This window comes from Lagenorhynchus albirostris, chromosome 4, assembly GCF_949774975.1.
Source record: "Lagenorhynchus albirostris chromosome 4, mLagAlb1.1, whole genome shotgun sequence".
NCBI classification, from domain to species: Eukaryota; Metazoa; Chordata; class Mammalia; order Artiodactyla; family Delphinidae; genus Lagenorhynchus; species Lagenorhynchus albirostris.
In genome coordinates, this window is record NC_083098.1 from 80,123,083 (window position 1) to 80,142,988 (window position 19,906).

General features: G+C 35.8%; 1 pseudogene; it reads left to right on the forward strand.

Annotated features, from left to right (window-relative positions):
• LOC132519096 (peroxiredoxin-4-like) overlaps window positions 1-19,906 on the forward strand; it is a 186,959-nt pseudogene that overhangs the window by 130,528 nt on the left and 36,525 nt on the right.

The following is a 19,906-nucleotide window of genomic DNA, read 5'->3' on the forward strand; positions in this document are numbered from 1 at the left end:
AGAAGCCGCATAGCACAGGGAGATCAGCTCGGTGTTTTGTGACCGCCTGGAGGGGTGGGATAGGGAGGGTGGGAGGGAGGAAGACACAAGAGGGAAGAGATATGGGAATATACGTATATGTATAACTGATTCACTTTGTTATAAAGCAGAAACTGACCATTGTAAAGCAATTATACTCCAATAAAGATGTAAAAAAAAAAAAGGTCTATGATAAGACCTGATAACTTACATCGCAAATAAAATCAAGATGATACCGATGCTATTGATCAGTACGTAGACCACACTTTTGAGATGCACTGAATTAGAAGATAGGAATTATGTTGATTTAAATCTCTATACAAAAATGATTAAATGTAGAGAATCTTGGTAACTGGCATAGGATGAGATATAGAATCTTATTTGGACAAAGTGCAGCATCAGAGGGGGCTAATGTTAGCAAAATCTTTTAAAATGAATAAATAGATATTATGATTGAATTGACTGTAGGGTTTAGGAAATAGAACTGATGTGTTATCAGTAAGTTAACCTGGCATCAGCTGAGTATGATAATAAGTGAAATTAAAAAATAAGTACAGGGTTTCCCTGGTGGCGCAGTGGTTGAGAGTCCTCCTCACGATGCAGGGGACATGGGTTCATGCGCTGGTCCGGGAAGATCCCACATGCCACGGAGCGGCTGGGCCCGTGAGCCATGGCTGCTAAGCCTGCGCGTCCGGAGCCTGTGCTCCTCAACGGGAGAGGCCGCAACAGTGAGAGGCCCACGTACCGGAAAAATATATATATATATATACATATATATATATATAAATAAGTACAGCATACATGCACTGTGTCAAACCAATCACAGCTGAAGGTTTACGACATACAACTTGGTGTAAAATGAGTAAATCTCACTCATTAAACACTCAGTAAACACTGTGACTCAGTAAACACATTATGGATGACACACTGCAAATGTTGAATTTAAATGAATATTCCAGTTTTCATATCGGTTTTGTGAGATCATAAAAGCTATATATGCTAGTCAATTTATTAAGTGTATATATTACAATGCAAGAATGCTACCTATTACCTTGATGATCACAGGTAGGTCCAATGGTGATAACACCTTAGCAATACCCCAAAGTACCAACAGGAACAATTAGAAATAGCATGACTTTAAATTGATAAAAAAAAAATCTTAAGATGACAAATACCTAGTCATCTTCCACCTAAAGCTCAATCCTCAGGAGGGCAAATAAGAAACCCACTACCCAGAACGTTTCCCCATGCCTAGAAAAATGCACAAGTAGGATTTCTGTTGTTCAACATAGCTTAATTAAACAGAGTCAGATTATGTCATTTTTTTTCTTGGCAATGGACAAGAAAATCAGGGCTGTAGCTATAGTTTTGTCATTGGGATGGATCAACCATTTCAATATAGGTGAGTTTTCTCCCTCTTGTGCTTATATTGAGCCTTGAGGGGTGGATAAACATGCTTCCTTTTCCTCTCAGAGTTTGGAACCAAGGGAGAGACAGAGAATATCCAGGCAGATGGAGGACAAAATGAAAGCTTCATTTTTTAAAAGTTATGGGTCTCTTTGCAGTAACAATGGATTTCCTATTACTGTAAACAAAAATACCTTCCTAGTCACAAGTAGAACTAGACACCTGCAGGTATCCCCTACCTTACCTCCTGTCCCTATAAATGGACAGGATTTTAAATCCTTAAAATGGTAATGAAAATAATTATTATATCACTGCATCGGTAAATCATTCCTGATAGTAAAACACACTTTCTGAGGTGAAAGTATCTAAGATAAAAACAGAAAATATATGTGATCAAAGTAAATCGTAGGTGCTATTTCATGCATGCAACATGACTCCTGCTTCTTCAGGAGCCTGGTGAACAAATGGTCCACATTTGAGTGACTGACTTTTATCAGAAGTACTAAATACTGAAAGCTCCCCATTCTTGGGACAATATGATGTTTCTAAATATTTCACAAATCCAAGTGAGGTCATGCTTTTTACACTGAGGCATCAAATTCAAAGATAGATAGCCAAAAATAATGAATATGGCTGTCAGACTGACTGTTTATCTTAGAAGCTTTAAAGATATAGAAAGTTGAAGTTTTAGAAGAAGAGCCCTGTTTTAGTCAGCTAGGGCTGCCATGACAGAATACCAGTCTGGGCGGCTTACATAACAGAAATGTATTTCTCACAGTTCTGGAAGCTAAAGCCCAACATCAGGGTGACATCATGTTTGGGCTGGTGAGAGAACTCTCCTCCCTCCCCCCTCCTTTCTCCAACCTTCCTCTCTAACATGGGGGGGGCAGAGAGAGAGAGAGAGAGACAGAGAGAGAGAGAGAGAGACAGACAGAGAGAGACAGAGACAGAGACACACGGAGAGAACAAGTGCTCTTCTTATAAAGGCACTAATCTTATTATGAGAACCTTACCCTCATGACCTCATCTCAACCTAATTATCTCCCAAAGGCCCCATCTCCAAATACCATCACACATATCCCATTAGGGGTTAGGGCTTGAACATGAAAATTCTGAGGTAGACACAATTCAGGCTACAGCAAACCCTAAAAAGAAAAAAAATCCATCTCTGAACCCATACTTCTTGGTACATTTTACAACCAGTGTCAGAACTGTCAGAGGATGGATATATGGCCCACAAGTGGCACTAAAGATCATGTTTTTGATCTTTAGTACATAACTAAAGTACTAAAGTACATAACACTACATAACTAAACTACATAACTAAACACTACATAACTAAAGTACATAACACTCTTTCCTGATATTGATCTCATAACATACGTGCATCGTTCCCAAACATGGTGATTTCTCTTAATAACTTGTATCAGTTGTATCTCCAGCTGAAACCTCTGTTCTGGGCTCCAGATACCTACCAAGTTGTTGACTTTCCATTTCTAGTTGGAAGCATAATAGACATCTCACACTTAACATACCCAAAACAGAGCTCTTAATCTCTCCTATTATTCTCCCCACTTTTCCTCCCACCATCTTCCCCATCTCATTTAGCACACTCCTGCCTTCTCTTTAAGCCCCCAAACCTTGGTTTCATCTTTAACTCCCCTGATTCTTTTATAATTCACACTCTATTAACAAACCTTGTTGACACTAGCTTCAAAATAGATTTGGATTATGTCCATGTCTCACCACCATCACTACGGCCCTGCTTCAAATCACCGTCATCCCTCCACTGTTCAGTTTGATTTACTACTATAGCCTCCAAACTGGTCTCCCTGCTTGTGCTGCCCCACCTGTTTCAGATTATTCTCATTTCTGAAGCCTGAGGGATTCCATTAAAGCATGTCAAATTGAGACACTCTTCTTAAAACCCTCCAATGGCTTAATTCTCTATCTCACCTGGTGTATTTGTTTCCTAGGGCTTCTGTAACAAATTGCCACAGCTGGGTGGCAGAAACTTATTCTCTCACAGTCAGAGAGGCTAAAAGTCTGAAATCAAGGCATCAGCAGGGAGATCCTCTCTCTGAAGGCTCTAGGGGAGAATTATTCCTTGTTTCTTCCTAGTTTCTGGTGGTTGCCAGCAATCTTATTGTCCCTTGACTTGTAGCAGCATCACTCCAGTCTCTGCCTCCATCTTCACATGGCCTTCTCTGCTGTGTGTATCTCTGTCCAAATTTCCCCCCAGCCAATCTACTATGACCGTAGCTTAAATTGATTATATTTGCAAAGATCCTATTTCCCAATAAAGTCATATTCACAGGTACTGGGAGGTAGCACTTGATCTTTTTTTTGGTGGAGGGGCACAGCTCAATCCACAACATTCAACATAAATCCAAAATCCTTACAACGGCACACAAGCCCCAATTTTCTTTGCTATTCAAAGTGTAATCTACAGACCAATAGTATCAGCATTACCTGGGAGCTTGTACACAGTGTAAACTCTCTAGACTTCCTAAACTAGAATCTTCATTTTAATGTGACACATAGGTGATTTATACGCAAATTAAAATTTGAGAAGTACTGTCCCTCAAAATGATCCACCTACTTTTCCATTCTCTTCATAAACTACTAACCTCCACATCTCTCCATTACACTGCTTCAGTCGTACTGGCCTTTTTACTGTTTCTGAAGGGCCTGGAAAATTACTCTCACAGATGTTTACATAGAGTATTCCTTTACCTGTTTTGGATCTTTATGTAAATATCACCTCAGGGCAACCTTTCCTGGATACTCTATCTAAACGAAAGTCCTCATCAACCCACCCATTTTTCTTGCTTTATTATTTTTTTTACTACAGAACTTCCCATCATCTAATATGTTAAATATTTTACTTATTAACTTTGTTTACTGTTTTCTCTATCAACTAGAATATAAACTCTTTCAGCACAAGGATTTGAGTCTGAATTTTAGGCTCCTGGAATGATATGGGACATTCAAGACAGGCCACACAATAAACATGTGTCAAGTGAGGCTGTAAGCTCATTAATTTATTTGCCCACATACATTAAGTAACTCTTGTTATTTAAATCACCTGTATTATATGCTTCATGTAACGCTTTTTAAAAAAGATATGTAAGACTCATATAGGTCTATGATTTAGCAGGCAAAAAATTATAATTCACCTAAACATTTGTGAATCAATTTATTCTTATGCTTCACTACCTCTCATGGTAAAACACACCTTAGCCCTAGTACAATACAACCTGTGAGAATAGATAAATGCTTTTATGCATTCTAAATTTATCCCTTTTAAGCTTCACAGGATGTTCCTTTGTTCTATGACATAGAAATATGGTCACCAAATACACGTGCACCATATCCTGCCTTTCTTACATTTTGTCCTTTTTCATTATATTTTCTTTCCATTTTCTTCTTCTCATAATGAAGAGTCCTAATCTCCCCATTTGGTCCTAATACAATGGGACTCCTGGGAACATACTTCTTTCTACAATCATGAGCTTTTAACTAGAATCTCACAGATAAAGTTATCAAAGCACAGCCAAAAGGGAAGAACGCTGACATCTTCCTCTCTCCCCTCTCCATTGAATCCAAGTGGGCTCAGCCTATGTTAGGTTTTGTCATTTTTGTTTTTTTCTCTGGAAAAGAAAATATAGTCTCTACCCTAAAGAAATGTACAATCTAACTGGGGAGATGTGACTTCAGAGTAGAGGATTTCTTGGTTTTAATTTTGACCATCTTACCTTCAGATATTTGGGAAGGCCAAAAGGCTGAATACCTATGGACTACAAGCAGTATAATTGAAAAACAAAAGTAATAAATGTACATTAGTTAACAACTGCTTACTGAAGAAATGTTTAAATTGAATATTATCAAATACGTAAATAAGAAAAAGCAACTGAGCCAATAAAGTTTAGGCCCCAGAAACTACTGGTTACATATGACCAAAATACTCATTGAGACTTAATTCTCTATTGGTGATGTAGAAATTCATGAGGTTATTGGTTTGTAAGGACCCAAGTAGGGGCTAAATAATTTAAGAGCACAGAGATCTTTTCAAAGGATAGAGAACATCCTCCTTGTTCAGATGATGCTTTGAGATACGGCCACCCATTTTGGCTACCTCTTTGTGGATTCCACTTGAGACCTTAAAATCCAATAGCCAAGAAAGAAGTAGGAAACTCAGTGTTTAAGCATCAACTTTATGCTATACACAGTATTGGATGCATATACATTATATGATTTAATCATGATAATACTATAAGTTAGGAATCATAATAGTATCCCAATTTTACAGATGAGGAAACTGAGGCCTAGACAAGAAGTTGAATAACAATATGCCCAAATTCATACAACTAATCATGGCAAAAGCAATTAATTTCAAGCCTTTTAACTTAATTCTTCTTTTAATACTTTTTATTTTCAAATAAGTTGACTCATAAGAAATTGCAAAAATAGTATAGAGAATTACTATTTTACCTGCACCTAGCTTCCCGCCATGATTGAATCTTACTTACATAACCATAGTGCATTGTCAAAACTAGGAAACTGACATTGGTATAATACCATTAATTCAAGTCCAGATTCTGTTTGGATTTCAAAGGTTTTTACATTCAACCTTGTGTGTGTGTGTGTGTGTGTGTGTGTGTGTGTGTGTGTGTGTGTGTGTTGTGCATATAGTTATATGAAAGGTAGATTTACGTAACCATCATAAAAATCATGATACAGAACTGTTTTGTCACCACAAACAAAATACCACATTCTCATATTATGCCTTAATAGTCTACCCTAATACTTGGCAACAACTGATCTGTTCTCCAACAGTCAAATTCTGTTATATAATTTAAGCCTTCTTAAAACCAAAGCCCATGATTGTTTAGTGAATGGTAATTTCTTAAGTATTATTTTCATTCTTCATAAATGGTATACCACAGCACATATTCAAATGTGCATATACATGTATAGGTGAGCTAAAGATTGAACATGGATTTAAATGCACAAAAGAGAAAAATATTATATGCTTTCATCTCTATATCCATATTTATAATTGTTCTAAAAGCTAGTTTTGGCTTTGTCTTTTATTTATAATATCTATCTGAATTATAGTCATTACTAAATAAGACTGTTTAAAACTTTATACTATGCCTGAATTTTGCTTCACAACTTTAAATGGTATTAAAAAGACATTTTTACATTTAAATACATCTAACTGATGGAAAAGGTACAAATAAGTGATCTCAAATAAAATATAATCTTGGAAACTGCTATTTTTCCATTTTGAATAACACCACTATTAGTCTTTAATAATCATGTATATTCCATATAAAATCATGATTTCTCAAGAGGCAATAGACAGTAGAGAACAGGTCTACTCTAAGAAAACTTTTAATAAGTCAAAGTAATTTTTGTAATCCTCTTTTCTTGTCCCAACTCCAGGTACTTGCACTCTGAGGTCAACTTTGTGACACAACATCCCAGTTGTCCACAGAGTCAGGGCATCCTCTGTCTGCTATTCCCTGGAGATGTCAGTAGACCTTGCCTTACCTAGACTTTCTCAGTGCCTGCCTTCCTATTAAATGTGCAAGTCCTAGGGACTATTCTCCTAAGTTCTTGAAGGGCAATGCATAATACATCTTGTGCTAATTATCTGATGAGAATCACTAAATTAATAATTTATCATATCAGATAAAATATACTTAGATCTAATGGTACAAGAATTTCCAATTATGTTAGTCCTTTGGATTAAATTCTGGGGCTAGTTGGAGGACTACATCACAGCGTGGAAATGCTAGGGACAGAAAGTAGGATTTGTTCCCAGCTGTGACTGGACTGTCACTAAGACCACACTGCCACTCATTGCAGAGCGCTTTTCAGATAACAAAATAAGTGCATTATTAAAATGAAAACTTGCTATAACCCTGTGTGACAGGCAGGACCGATATTATTATTCATAGTTTACAGATGAAATAGCTAGGTTCAGTAGTATTAAAAGATTTATCTCAGGTCATTGGTTTATTAAGTGACAGGCTAAGATCAGAACTAAGTTTTATACTTGTATAAGACTGTAGACAAGAGAGCTGAACCAAATAAATTATAAACTTTTGTTACAGCCCCAATAACTATAATTGACCATCTAATGATTTGTTTAATACCATCTATAAGACAAGTTCGATGTGACAAAACCAACACAATCTATTGATTAGATTTGGGTAATATATTTTTTTAATTGATTGCTGTTTTAAGTTATGTTTTATCATAATTGAAGACACATTAATTCATGTATTTTTCCTTTGCATGCTCATTAAATGAAATAGAGCAACTCCTTCCATGTTATCAACTAAAGGAACACCATTTAATAGTTATATTTATTACTATAAAAAATATCACTTGGGTATGCACCTTTTGCAAAGCAATTTCTAGGCACAGAGATTACAAGAGGAAGTAAAACAGAGCCCATATTCTCATGGGTTTTATATTTTAGTGGAAGGAGGTAATGTGTAAATACACAAATAATTTAAGAGAATATCTATAAAGAACATCTATCAGCAGTAAGTACTACAAAAAGAAATAAAGCCGGGTAAAAAGATAGAGAATGATAGGAGGTTGCCCATTTTAGGCTGAGTAGTTACCAATAGCCTCTCTTAGGTGACAACATTTGAAGAAACCAGAATTATATGAGAGTGAACATGTAAATACCTGGAAGAAGATCTTTCAGACTGTTGTAAAAGCAAATAAAATGATTTTTAAGGTGGGAATTAATCTGGTGTGTTTGAGGAGGAGAAAGAAGGCCAAGAAAGCAGGGTCAGACTGTATGACTAGAAGAGAGACAGAAAATGGGGTCAAAGAAATAGAGTCTCATGGTGTTCTCATTTATGGTATTGTAGGCCTTAGGATTTTACTCTGAGATGGGAATCCATTAGAAGACTTTGAGATCCGTGCGTTAGGGGGTTGGGAGTATGGACAGGTAAGCTATGATATGATAGAGACATTTTAAAGTTTTAAAGGATCTCACTGTTATTTCAACAGAGAACTGTATCAGTTTGCTAGGGCTGCCAAAACAAAGAACCACAGACTGGGTAGCTTAAAAATACAGTACTTTATTGTTTCACAGTTATGGAGGCTTAAAGTCCAAGATCAAGATGTCTGCAGAGTTCGTTTCTTCTGAGGCCTCTCTCCTTGTCTTATAAATGGCCATCTTCTCTTTGTGTCTTCACATTGTTTTACCTCTGTACCTGCTGTGTCTAAGTTTCCTTTTCTTATGAGGACACCAGTCAGGTTGGATTAGAACCCACCCAAATTACCTCATTTTAACATAATTAAAACTTTAAAAATCCTACCTCTAAATGCAGTCACGTTCTGAGGTACTGGAGGTTAAGACTTCAACATGTAAAATTTTGGAGAACACAATTCAGCCCTAAACAGGAATGAAATGCAGGGAGTGTACTGCTGGGATACATAGGACATTTCCTACAAAAGATCACTTTTTTCACAGAGTGAAAAAAGAGGTCATTTAGAAGACTGTTGCATTATCCACCCCTGCCCCCACCAAAAAATGATGCTACTTGGACTACAATAGAGGTCATGTAAATCTGTCATTACATAAGCTACATAAAGAAGGGAATTAAGGACAGAGTTCCCAAGATGGTGGAGTAGAAAGACCCTGAGCTCACCTTCTCTCATGCGCACACCAAAATTACAACTATTACAGAACTATCAATGAAAAAGACCAGAAACCTACTAGAAAATATTTTCTACAACGTAAGATATAAAGAAGGAAACAAAATGAGACAGGTGGGAGGGGCAGAGTCGTGGTATAGTAAAGATCCATACAGCCAGATGGGCAACCCACAAATGGGAGAATAATTACAACTGCAGACGTTCTCCCCAAGGAGTGAGGGGTCTGAGCTCCACATGGGCTCCCCAGCCCAGGGGTCCTGCCTCAAGAAGACAAGCCTCCAGAATGTTTGGCTTTGAAGGCTAGTGGGACTTACTTTCGGGAGACCCAGAGGGATGTGGGAAATAGAAATTCCACCCTTAAAGGGCACACACAAAAACTCACATGCTCCAGACACAGGGCTAAAGCAATAATATGAAAGGAGCTTGGGTCAGTCCTACCTGCTAATCTTGGAGAGTCTCCCAGAGAGCCAGGAAGCAACTGGACTTTACCTTGGGGACAGAGACCCTGGTGGTAGCCATTTTTGGGAGCTCATTCTACCACATGGACACTGGTGCTGGCTAGCAACATTCTGGAATCATCTCTCTAGCTAATCAGACTCAGGACCCACACCTGCCCTGCCCACCAGCCTGTAGGCACCAGTACTGAGATGCCACAGGGCAAGCAACCAACTGGGCATGGACCAAGCCCCACCCACCAGCAGACAGGCTGCCGTAAGACCCCTTGAACCCACAGTCACCCCTGGACATTGCCTTGCCCACCAGAGGGCCCAGTGCATGTCACCGCATACCAGTACACATACACTAGACCTGGGATACCTGGGTCCCTGAAGTTAAAGACCCTGACACTTAGCTCCACCAATCAGTTGGCAGGCACCAGCCCCAGAAACCACTCAGGTCTGGCCCCACCCACCAACGAGCTGGCTCTAGCCTTGGGACAAGCTACATCTACCAGACAGCCCACAGTAGTCAGCCCACCACAACAGAAGGACCCACAGAGCTCACATAGGGGGCACTCCTAGAGCACATGGCTCTGGTGACAAGAGGGGAGTGTGCTGCTGGGACACATAGGACATTTCCTACAAAAGATCACTTCTCCAAGGTCATGAAATGTAACCAATCTACGAGGTACATAGAAATAAAAACAGCACATTAGGTAAAATGAGGTGAGAGAGGAAAATGTTTCAAATGAAGGAACAAGATTAAAAACCCCAGAAGTATTAGGTGATGTGGAGACAGGCAATCTACCTAAGAAAGAGTTCAAGGTAATGATTGCAAAGATGATCAAAGAACTTGGAAGAATGGATCAACAGAGTGAGAAGTTGGAAGTTTTAAACAAAACTCTGGAAAATATAAGGAACAACCAAACAGATGAAGAATACAATAACGTGAATAAAAAATATACTAGGAGGAAAAAAACAGTAGACTAAATGATACAAAGGAATGGACCAGTGAGCTGGAAGACAGTAGTGGAAATCACTGAAGCTGGATTTAAAAAATAATAATAAAAAGAAGTGAGGACAGTTTAAGACCTCTGGCACAACATCAAGTGCACTCATATTCACAATATAGGGGTTCCAGAAGGAGAAGAGAGAAAGAGGCAGAGAAAATATTTGAAGACATAATAGCTGAAAACATCCATAACCTGGGAAAGAAAAACAGACATCAAGTCCAGGAAGCACAGAGTGTCCCAAAGGGGATGAAACCAAAGAGGACCACACCAAGACACACTGTAATAAAAATGACAAAAATTAAAGATAAATAAATACACAATATTAAAAGCAGTAAGGGAAAAGCAACAAGTTTCACAGAAGGGAACTTCCATAAGGCTATCAGCTGACTTTTCATCGGAAACTTCAGGCTACAAGGGAGTGGCACAATATATTAAAAGTGATGAAAGGGAAAAACCTACAACCAAGAATAATCTACCTGGCAAGGCTTTCATTCAGATCGATGGAAAGATAAAAGTATTACAGATAAGCAAAAGCAATGAGAATTCAGCACCACCAAACCAGCTTTACAAGAAATGTTAAAGGAAATTCTCAAAGCAAAAAAGAAAAGGCCAAAACTAGAAACATGAAAATTGGGAAAGGAAAAAGCTCATTGGTAAAGGCAAATAAATACACCAAAGGTAGAAAATCATCCATGCACAAAGCTATTAGGAAGGTTAAATGACAAAAGTAGTAAAATCATCTATATCCACAAAAAGCAGTTAAGGGATACACATAACAATTAGATGTAAAATATGTAAGAAACAGGAATATTGAGGGGAGGAAAGTACAGATGCAGAGTTGTTAAAATGCATTTGAAATTAAGAGATCAGCCACTTAAAACAATCATGTGGGTAACTACAAACCAAAAATTTATAATACAAAGAAATACACAAAAAAGAGAAAGGAATTGAAAAATAACAGTAAAGACAGTCATCAAATCACAATGGATGAGAACAAAAGAAGAAGGAACAACAAAAACAACCCAAAACAATTAACAAGGGCAATAAGTACATACATATCAATAATTATTTTAATATAAATGAGCTAACTGCTCCAATCAAAAGAGAGAATGGCTGAATGAATATAAAAACAAGACCCTTACATAGGTTGCCTAGAAGAGACTCACTTCAGATCTAAAGACACACAGACTGAAAGTGAGAGGGTAGAAAAAGGTATTCCATGCAAATGGAAATCAAAAGAAAGCCCAAGTAGCAACACTTATATGAAACAAAATAGACCTTGAAATAAAGACTGTTACAAAAGACAAAGAAGGACATCACATAATGACCAAGGGATCAATCTAAGAAGAAGATATAATAATTGTAAATATATATGCACCCAACATAGGAGCACCTAAATATATAAAGCAAGTATTACTGGACATAAATGGAAAAACTGACAGTAGCACAATAGTAGTAGGGGACTTTAACACCCCACCTACATCAATGGACAGATCATCCAGACAGAAAATCAGTCAAGAAACACTGGCCTTAAATGGCACATTAGATAAGACTTAATAGATATGTATAGAATATTTCATTCAAAAGCAGAATACACATTCTTTCAAGTGCACATGGAACATTCTCCAGGATAGATCACATGCTGGTCCAGAAAATAAGCCTTGGTAACTTTAAGAAATTTGAAATCATATCAAGCTTCTTTTCTGATCACAATGTTATGAAACTAGAAGTCAAATACAAGAAAAAAAACTGCAAGAAATACAAACACACGGAGGTTAAATAATACACCAATAAACTACAAATGGATCACTGAGGAAATCATAAGAAATAAAAAAATACCTGGAGACAAATAAATATGAAAACATGATGATACAAAATCTATGGGATGCAATAAAGGCTGTTCTAAAAGGGAAGTTTATAGTGATATAAACTTACCTCAGGAAACAAGAAAAAACTCAAACAACCTAACCCTACATCCAAAGGAACTAGAAAAAGAACAAACAAAACCAAAAGTTAGTAGAAGAAATCATAAAGACCAGAGCAGAAACAAATGAAATAGAGACTTTAAAATAAAAAATAGAAAATATCAATGAAACTAAGAATTAGTTCTTTGAAAAGAAAAAAAAAGGATAAACTGTTAGCCAGACTCATCAATAAAAAAAAGAGAGGGCTCAAATCAATTAAAGCAGAAATGAAAAAGTTAAAACCAACACCACAAAAATACAAGGGATCATAAGAGATTCCTATGAACAACAATGTGCCAATAAAATGGACAACCTAGAAGAAATGGAAAAATTCCTAGAAATGTACAATCTCCGAAGATTGAATCAGGAAGAAACAGAAAATATGAACAGAACAAATACCAGCAATGAAATTGAATCAGTAATTTAAAAACTCCCAACAAACAAAATTCCAGGACCAGATGGCTTCACAGGTGAAATCTACCAAACATTTAGAGAAGAGGTAACACCTATCCTTCTGAAACTATTCCAAAAATTCCAGAGGATGGAATGCCTCTGAATGCATTCTCTGAGGCCAGCATCACCCTGATACCAAAACCAGAGAGAGATATAACAAAAAGAAAATTACAGGCCAATACCACTGATGAACACAAACACAAAAATCCTCAAGAAAATATTAGCAAACTGAATCCAACAATAAATTTAAAGGATCATACTCCATGATCATGTGGGCTTTATCCTGGGGTTTTTTCAATATCTACAAATCAATCAATGTGATATACCACATTAACAAATTGAAGAAAACAATATGATCATCTCAATAGATGCAGAAAAAGCTTTTGACAAATTTCAACATCGAGTTATGATAAAAATTCTCCAGAAAGTGGTTATAGAGGGAACATACCTCAACATAATAAAGGCCATATATGATAAGCCCAAAGCTATCATCATACTCAACAGTGAAAAGTGGAAAGCATTTCCTCTAAGATCAAGACAAGGATGCCCACTCTCACTACTTTTATTCAACATAGTATTGGAAGTCCTAGCCACAGCAATTGGAAAAGAAAAAGAAATAAAAGGAATTCAGACTGGAGACAGAGAAGCAAAATGGTCACTGCAGATGACATGACTATACATAGAATATCCTAAAGATGCCACCAAAAAAATACTAGAGCTCAACAATTAATCTGGTAAAATTTCAGCATTCAAAATTAATATACAGAAATCCATTGAATTCCTATATAGTAAAAAGAAACTATCAGAAAGAGAAATTAATGAAACAATCAAAAATAATAAAATACTGAGGAATAAACCTACCTAAGGAGGTTTTCCTGTGCTCGGAAAACAATAGGACAGTGATGAGAGAAACTGAAGACAGAACAAACAAATGGAAAGATATACCAAGTTCATGGATTGAAATAATTAATATTGTTAAAATGATCATACTACCCAAGGTAATCTACAAATTCAAAGCAATCTCTATCAAAATACCAATGGCATTTTTCACAGAACTAGAATAATTTTAAAATTTGTATGGAAACACAAAAGACCCTGAAAAGCCAAAACAATTTTGATAAAAAAAAAATGAACAGAGCTGGAAGACTCACAATCCCTGGTTTCAGGCTATACTACAAACCTAAAGTAATCAAAATAGTATGGTACTGAAACAAAAACTGACATAGATCAATGGAACAGAATAGAGAGTCTGGATATAAACTCAAGCACCTGTGGTCAATTAATCTGCAACAAAGGAGGCAAGAATATACAATGGAGAAAAGACAGTCTCTTCAATAAGTGGTGCTAGGAAAACTGGATAGCTAAATTTAAAAGAATGAAGTCAGCACATGTTTGCATACAATATACAAAAAGAAACTCAAAACAGATTGAAGACCTAAATATAAGACCAGAAACCAAAAAGTCCTAGAAGAAAACATAGGCAGAAGACTCTGACATAAACTGTAGCCATATTTTTTTGGATCTGTCTCCTAAGGCAAAGTAAAGAAAAGCAAAAATTTTTAAATTGGGACCCAATTAAATTTAAAGCTTTTGCACAGCAAATAAAACAATCAACAAAACAAAAAATAACCTACTGAAAAGGAGAACATATTTTCAAATGCTATGATCAATAGGGAGTAATATCCAAAATGTATAAACAGCTCACACAACTCAGTATCAAAAAACAAACCACCCAATTCAAAATGGGCATAAAACCTGAATAGACATTTTTCCAAAGAAGACATACAGATGGTCAACAGGCACATGAAAGGATGCTCAACACTGTTAATCAGAGAAATGAAAATCAAAACAACAATGAAATATCACCTCACACCTGTCTGAATGGCTATAATTTTAAAAAATCACAATAACAACTGTTGGCAAGATTGTGGAGAAAAGGAACCCCTTGTACACTCTTGGTGGGAATGTAAATTGGTGTAGCCACTGTATGGAGGTTCCCCAAAAACTAAAAATAGAACTACCATATGATCCAGCAATTCCACTCCTGGATATATATCCAAAGGAAATGAAAACACTAATTCAAAAAGATACATAAACCCCAATATTCATAACAGTATTATTTACAAAAGCCAAGATATGGAAGCGACCTAAGTGTTCATCAATAGATGAATGGATAAAGAAGATGTGGTATATATATATGCAATGGAATACTACTCAGCCATAAAAAAATGACATTTTGCTATTTGCAATATGATGACCTGGAGGGTGGTATGCTTAGTGAAATAAGCCAGACAGAGAAAGACAAATACTGTACGTTATCGCTTCTATGTGGAATCTGAAAAATAAAACAAACTACTGAATATAACAAAAAAGAACTGACTCAGATATAGAGGACGAACTAGTGGTTACTAACAGTGAAAGGGAAGGCAGGAGGGGCAAGATAGGGCTAAGTGATTTTTTTATATGCAGTAGTTTGTACCTCTTAAACTACAAGTATATATTGGACAGCATAGTGAATGTAGCCAATATTTTATAATAATTATTAATGAAGTATAATCTATAAAAATTTCAAATCACTTTGTTATACACCTGAAACTAATATGATATTGTAAATCAAATATACCTCAGTCAAAAAAAATTTACAAAGAAAATGAAAAAAGAAAGAAAGTGCTTACCAAGATTATCTCATGAAATCCCCCTAACAACATTTTAGGTATACTATTGTTTTCCCTATGTTGACTGTAATTCATGCATAAGGTCACACAGTTAGAAATTCGGGAGCTAGAATTCAAATGTAGATGTGTCTGATTCCAAAGATCACATTCTAGCCTCTCTAGCAGGCTTCCTGGAGGTTGAGTTTTGTCCTCTTAGAGGTATTTAATAGTATGTGTATAGAAATTATCTTAATTGGGAGGTCTTTTAGCATAGAACTAAAGTAAGCGGGGGTATTTATTTTTTCCTAAAGAGATAATGTATATTTACATTGTGGATTCCATAATGAATTCTGTGAGGAGTCAGAAGATATGGCTGTCTTTGCTTTGAAAGAATGTCTCATGATGTTGAGAATATAGGCTCATAAAAAAATGGTATTTGCTGGATACCAAATGAATTAGCTGACAAATAGTACTAGAGGAGGTCAAAAGAAGAAAATCACTCCAGGCTTTGGAAGAGTAAAAATGAATTAGGTTTAACTTCCAAGAATCTGTACAAATCCAATCAATACATAAGGCAATTCCTAATAAATTCAAGTTCACAAAAGTAGACAATCTTATTTTCTTTTCATTCCAGGCAGGCAAACATCTTCTCTCTTGAAGTTCTTTGTAAAAATGAAACCTATGGTTTAGGCTTCCAATCCTGTCTTTTGCCTTCCTAGCAGTGCTCATGTTTGTATTTTTTGGTTTGTTTGTTTAACATTGGTAAGCATCTTGAAAGCTAGGACAGATCATATTCTAATTCCCTTTTTACTCCCCCATTACACAGGAAATATTGTGGGCAAGAAGTCAATAGATTAGGTTCAAAGACGTAAAAAGTTGGCAAGAATAGTAATCAGATAAGACATTTATACAAAATGAAACTATTCAGAGGTAATTTTTCCTAGTCACTTCCTAATGAAAATATCAGATGATGTTATGCATACTAATCCACACATTTTTTGTTTTATGGCTTAACCACAAACTATGAATGATTTCTCATATTAATAAATACATGTAAATAACATTATAATGGCTCTATAATATTTTATTATGTGATTGTGTCAACTCAGTCAATGAATGCCTACTGCTGAACATTTAGGTTCTGATTGTTTCCTTTTACAAAAAAAATGTCTACATCATACATTTTTGTATGTATTTTAAGATGTGTAGTTGCTGGGATGAAAGATGTGAATAACTTTAGGGTCTTTGGTAAATACTGTTGGAACTCTCTCCAGAGAAGATATAGTAAAGCATCTTTACATTTCAGTATAACTGCCATATTCTTCTGAGGCTTCCTGTACTTTTTGGTTTGCAGGATTTTTTTGTTTTTTGGTTTGTTTTGGGGTTTGGTTTTGTTTTTCAAGTAGGTGGCAGTATTACTTAGTATTCAGTGGACATAAACATTTGAAGAATAATTTCTCTCTTTGAAAGTATTCCTCCAACATATACAAATACCAGTGTATTCTTTCTCTAAAGGAAAATACAATGCAGAGAGAAATTAAATGCTGCTCTTATTCTGAAACTATGAAAATATAACATAGAAAGTTTTTAAGCTACGCAACGACTTTAGCAGCTGGTGGATCCTGCCATGCCGGTTTTTGCACAGAATGAAAAAGACACAGCAGGTTCCTTTGGAACATCAAACTGAGAAAATTGACTACAGCTTTAACAGACTTAAAAGAATTTTTTGGCAGAATGAATAAGTATGCATAATGGAGAAAAATACCTCAATCTGTAGGAAAAATAGATATATAAAGAGGCTAAACAAGAATGTTGCTGCCTGTTCTTTTCACAGCAATCTTCCACCTGTCCCCGACTGCAGTATTTAGGGAACAAAGATTCAGAAGTATAAAAGAATAGGAGGTTGGTGAGTCTAGGATGGAGGCAGTATAGGGCTGTGTAAATTGCAGAGGACTTACAGCCAGAAGACTTGAATGACATGCAACAGTGGGTGGGCTGGGAAGCAGGAAGCCAGCCTTAAATCCCAACTCAGCTATTACTAATCCTGTGATCCTGGGCAAATAATGTGTCTCTTCTCTGACTCAGTTTCCACATTTTAAAGTGAACACAGCACTAGTGACTAGCTTTCTCAGTGCCTGGCTCATATTAACTTTATTAAATATTAGTCATTATTTGATAATATAGTGTGAACTCAGGTAAGTCACTATCTTTTGACTTCTTCAGCTATAAAATTAGACAAAGTGATCATGTGATGTCACATCTAAATCTGAAGGACTATGGTTCTAGGAGGACAACAACACACTGGATGCTACCATTAGAGTTAGTTTGTTGATAACTTGAAGCCAACAAAGTGAATTAGAGTTAGTTTGTTGATAACTTGAAGCCAACAAAGTGAATATAAACAAAGGATTGAAACAAAACAGGGGGGAAGGAGAGAGGAGAAGTAAAAAAGTTACCTTTATAAATCAGGTTTTTTAATATTTATCATTTCATACTATAACTACATAAAAATTATGATATATTACATAGGAAGTAAAGTTACTACAAAATAATCATTTGTTCATTTCAAGAATAGTTGGTGTTTTTCCAACTTCCTTTCTTCCAATATAAAGAGTCCTCCTAGATGTTTTCTATTTTCAAACATTCAACTGTCCTCATGGTTCTTTTCTTTTCTTAAATACAGAATACTATATACAATAATTTTGACCATCCTCAATACAAGACTTAAGTTTCACTTGAAATTAAGAAGTGGCAACATGTTGCTGGCTTTTAGCTGGGTTATAATTTCAACCCCAAATAAGGGCTCCTTAACCTTGAGTTTTAGTTTCAAGGAATCCCTAAAATGGACAATACTTTGTATATGTACATGTAGGTATTTTCTTGGAAGAGTGTTCATAGCATTTGAAAGATTTTCAAAGGCAAATGTATTGCGCGAAATGTTAAGTATCATTGCCAAATGGAATTATTTCTTGAAAACATGACCATAGTTATTTTCTGAATCATGAGAGACTGTCTAGTGCCTATCACAGACAGCACTCCAAATAAATATTATGAAATCAATTAACAAATGACTGAGTAACATTACTTGGCAATGAGGCTTTCCTTGACCATCCTATATAAAACAAATCCCCTGGTCTCCATATCTCCCTTACTCTTATTTTTTTTTTCCAAAGCATTCATAGTCATCTGATATAACATACGTATTTATTGATGGTCTTTCTCTTAGGACTAGAATGTAAACTCCACAAGAGCAAGGACATTGTCTGTGTTTTGTTTTGTATTGCTTTTTCACTGCTGAATCCACAGTTAACATAGTAATCACTCAATAACTATATGTTGTATGGATATCTGATCAAACAATTCACTTTGCCCTGATTTCTTCTACAAATTATTTGTGTCACTTTGAAGTTCAAAACTCTTTTACACATCATTTTCCTTCTAAACTCTACTTTTAATTATCTGTCAGCTGCAAACTTAATGAGTATACTCTCTGTTCAGGTGACTAATAAAATTTTTTTAGAACTGGAGTAGGGAATCTATCATGCAATGTCTAGTTTGATCGTGTTATGTGCAATAGGTTATTTGATATCTAAAACCTATAATCTCTTGTTTAAACAGATTGAATTCAGGTTTTTGCTAACTTCTTTTATAATGCAGATTCTGAATCCTAATGTGCCTAGAACTAGATAGAAAGTACTTGATATGTGGGGCTAAAGAGAGGTGGGATGGATGATTCATTTTACTACTTAATATGTGGTAGGCACTCTGCTTGGTGCTTCCCCAATCTGTAGGTTTATTCTCTATTTTAATGCTAACAATATTCTTGTAAAGCAGATATTTTGCCCTTATTTTTCATATGGTCAGAAGTGCATTTGAATTCTTACTCTGCCAGTAACTGACTGTAATCTTTGACAATCATTTTAAGCTTCTGTTTCTTTATGAACAAAATGGGGAACATAACACTAAATGCCCATCAAAAGAGTGATGAAAATTTGAGACTATTTGTGTAAAATTATTTATGAGATCCAGATATTATTATTTTCTATCATGCTATACACATTTGGACTTGAGAAAAGATCATTTCTTTATTAAACTTGACTACAATAAAATCCTCAATACTTAAAATTTCAAAAATTTAATTTGTCAATATTTATATATTTTTTGCCTTCTCCATTAAAAATAATAGTAAGGTATAAAAAATTATATATTGTGATTAGCCAACATAATTCATCACTGGAATAGGTATTACTAAAGAATCTAGAGGAATC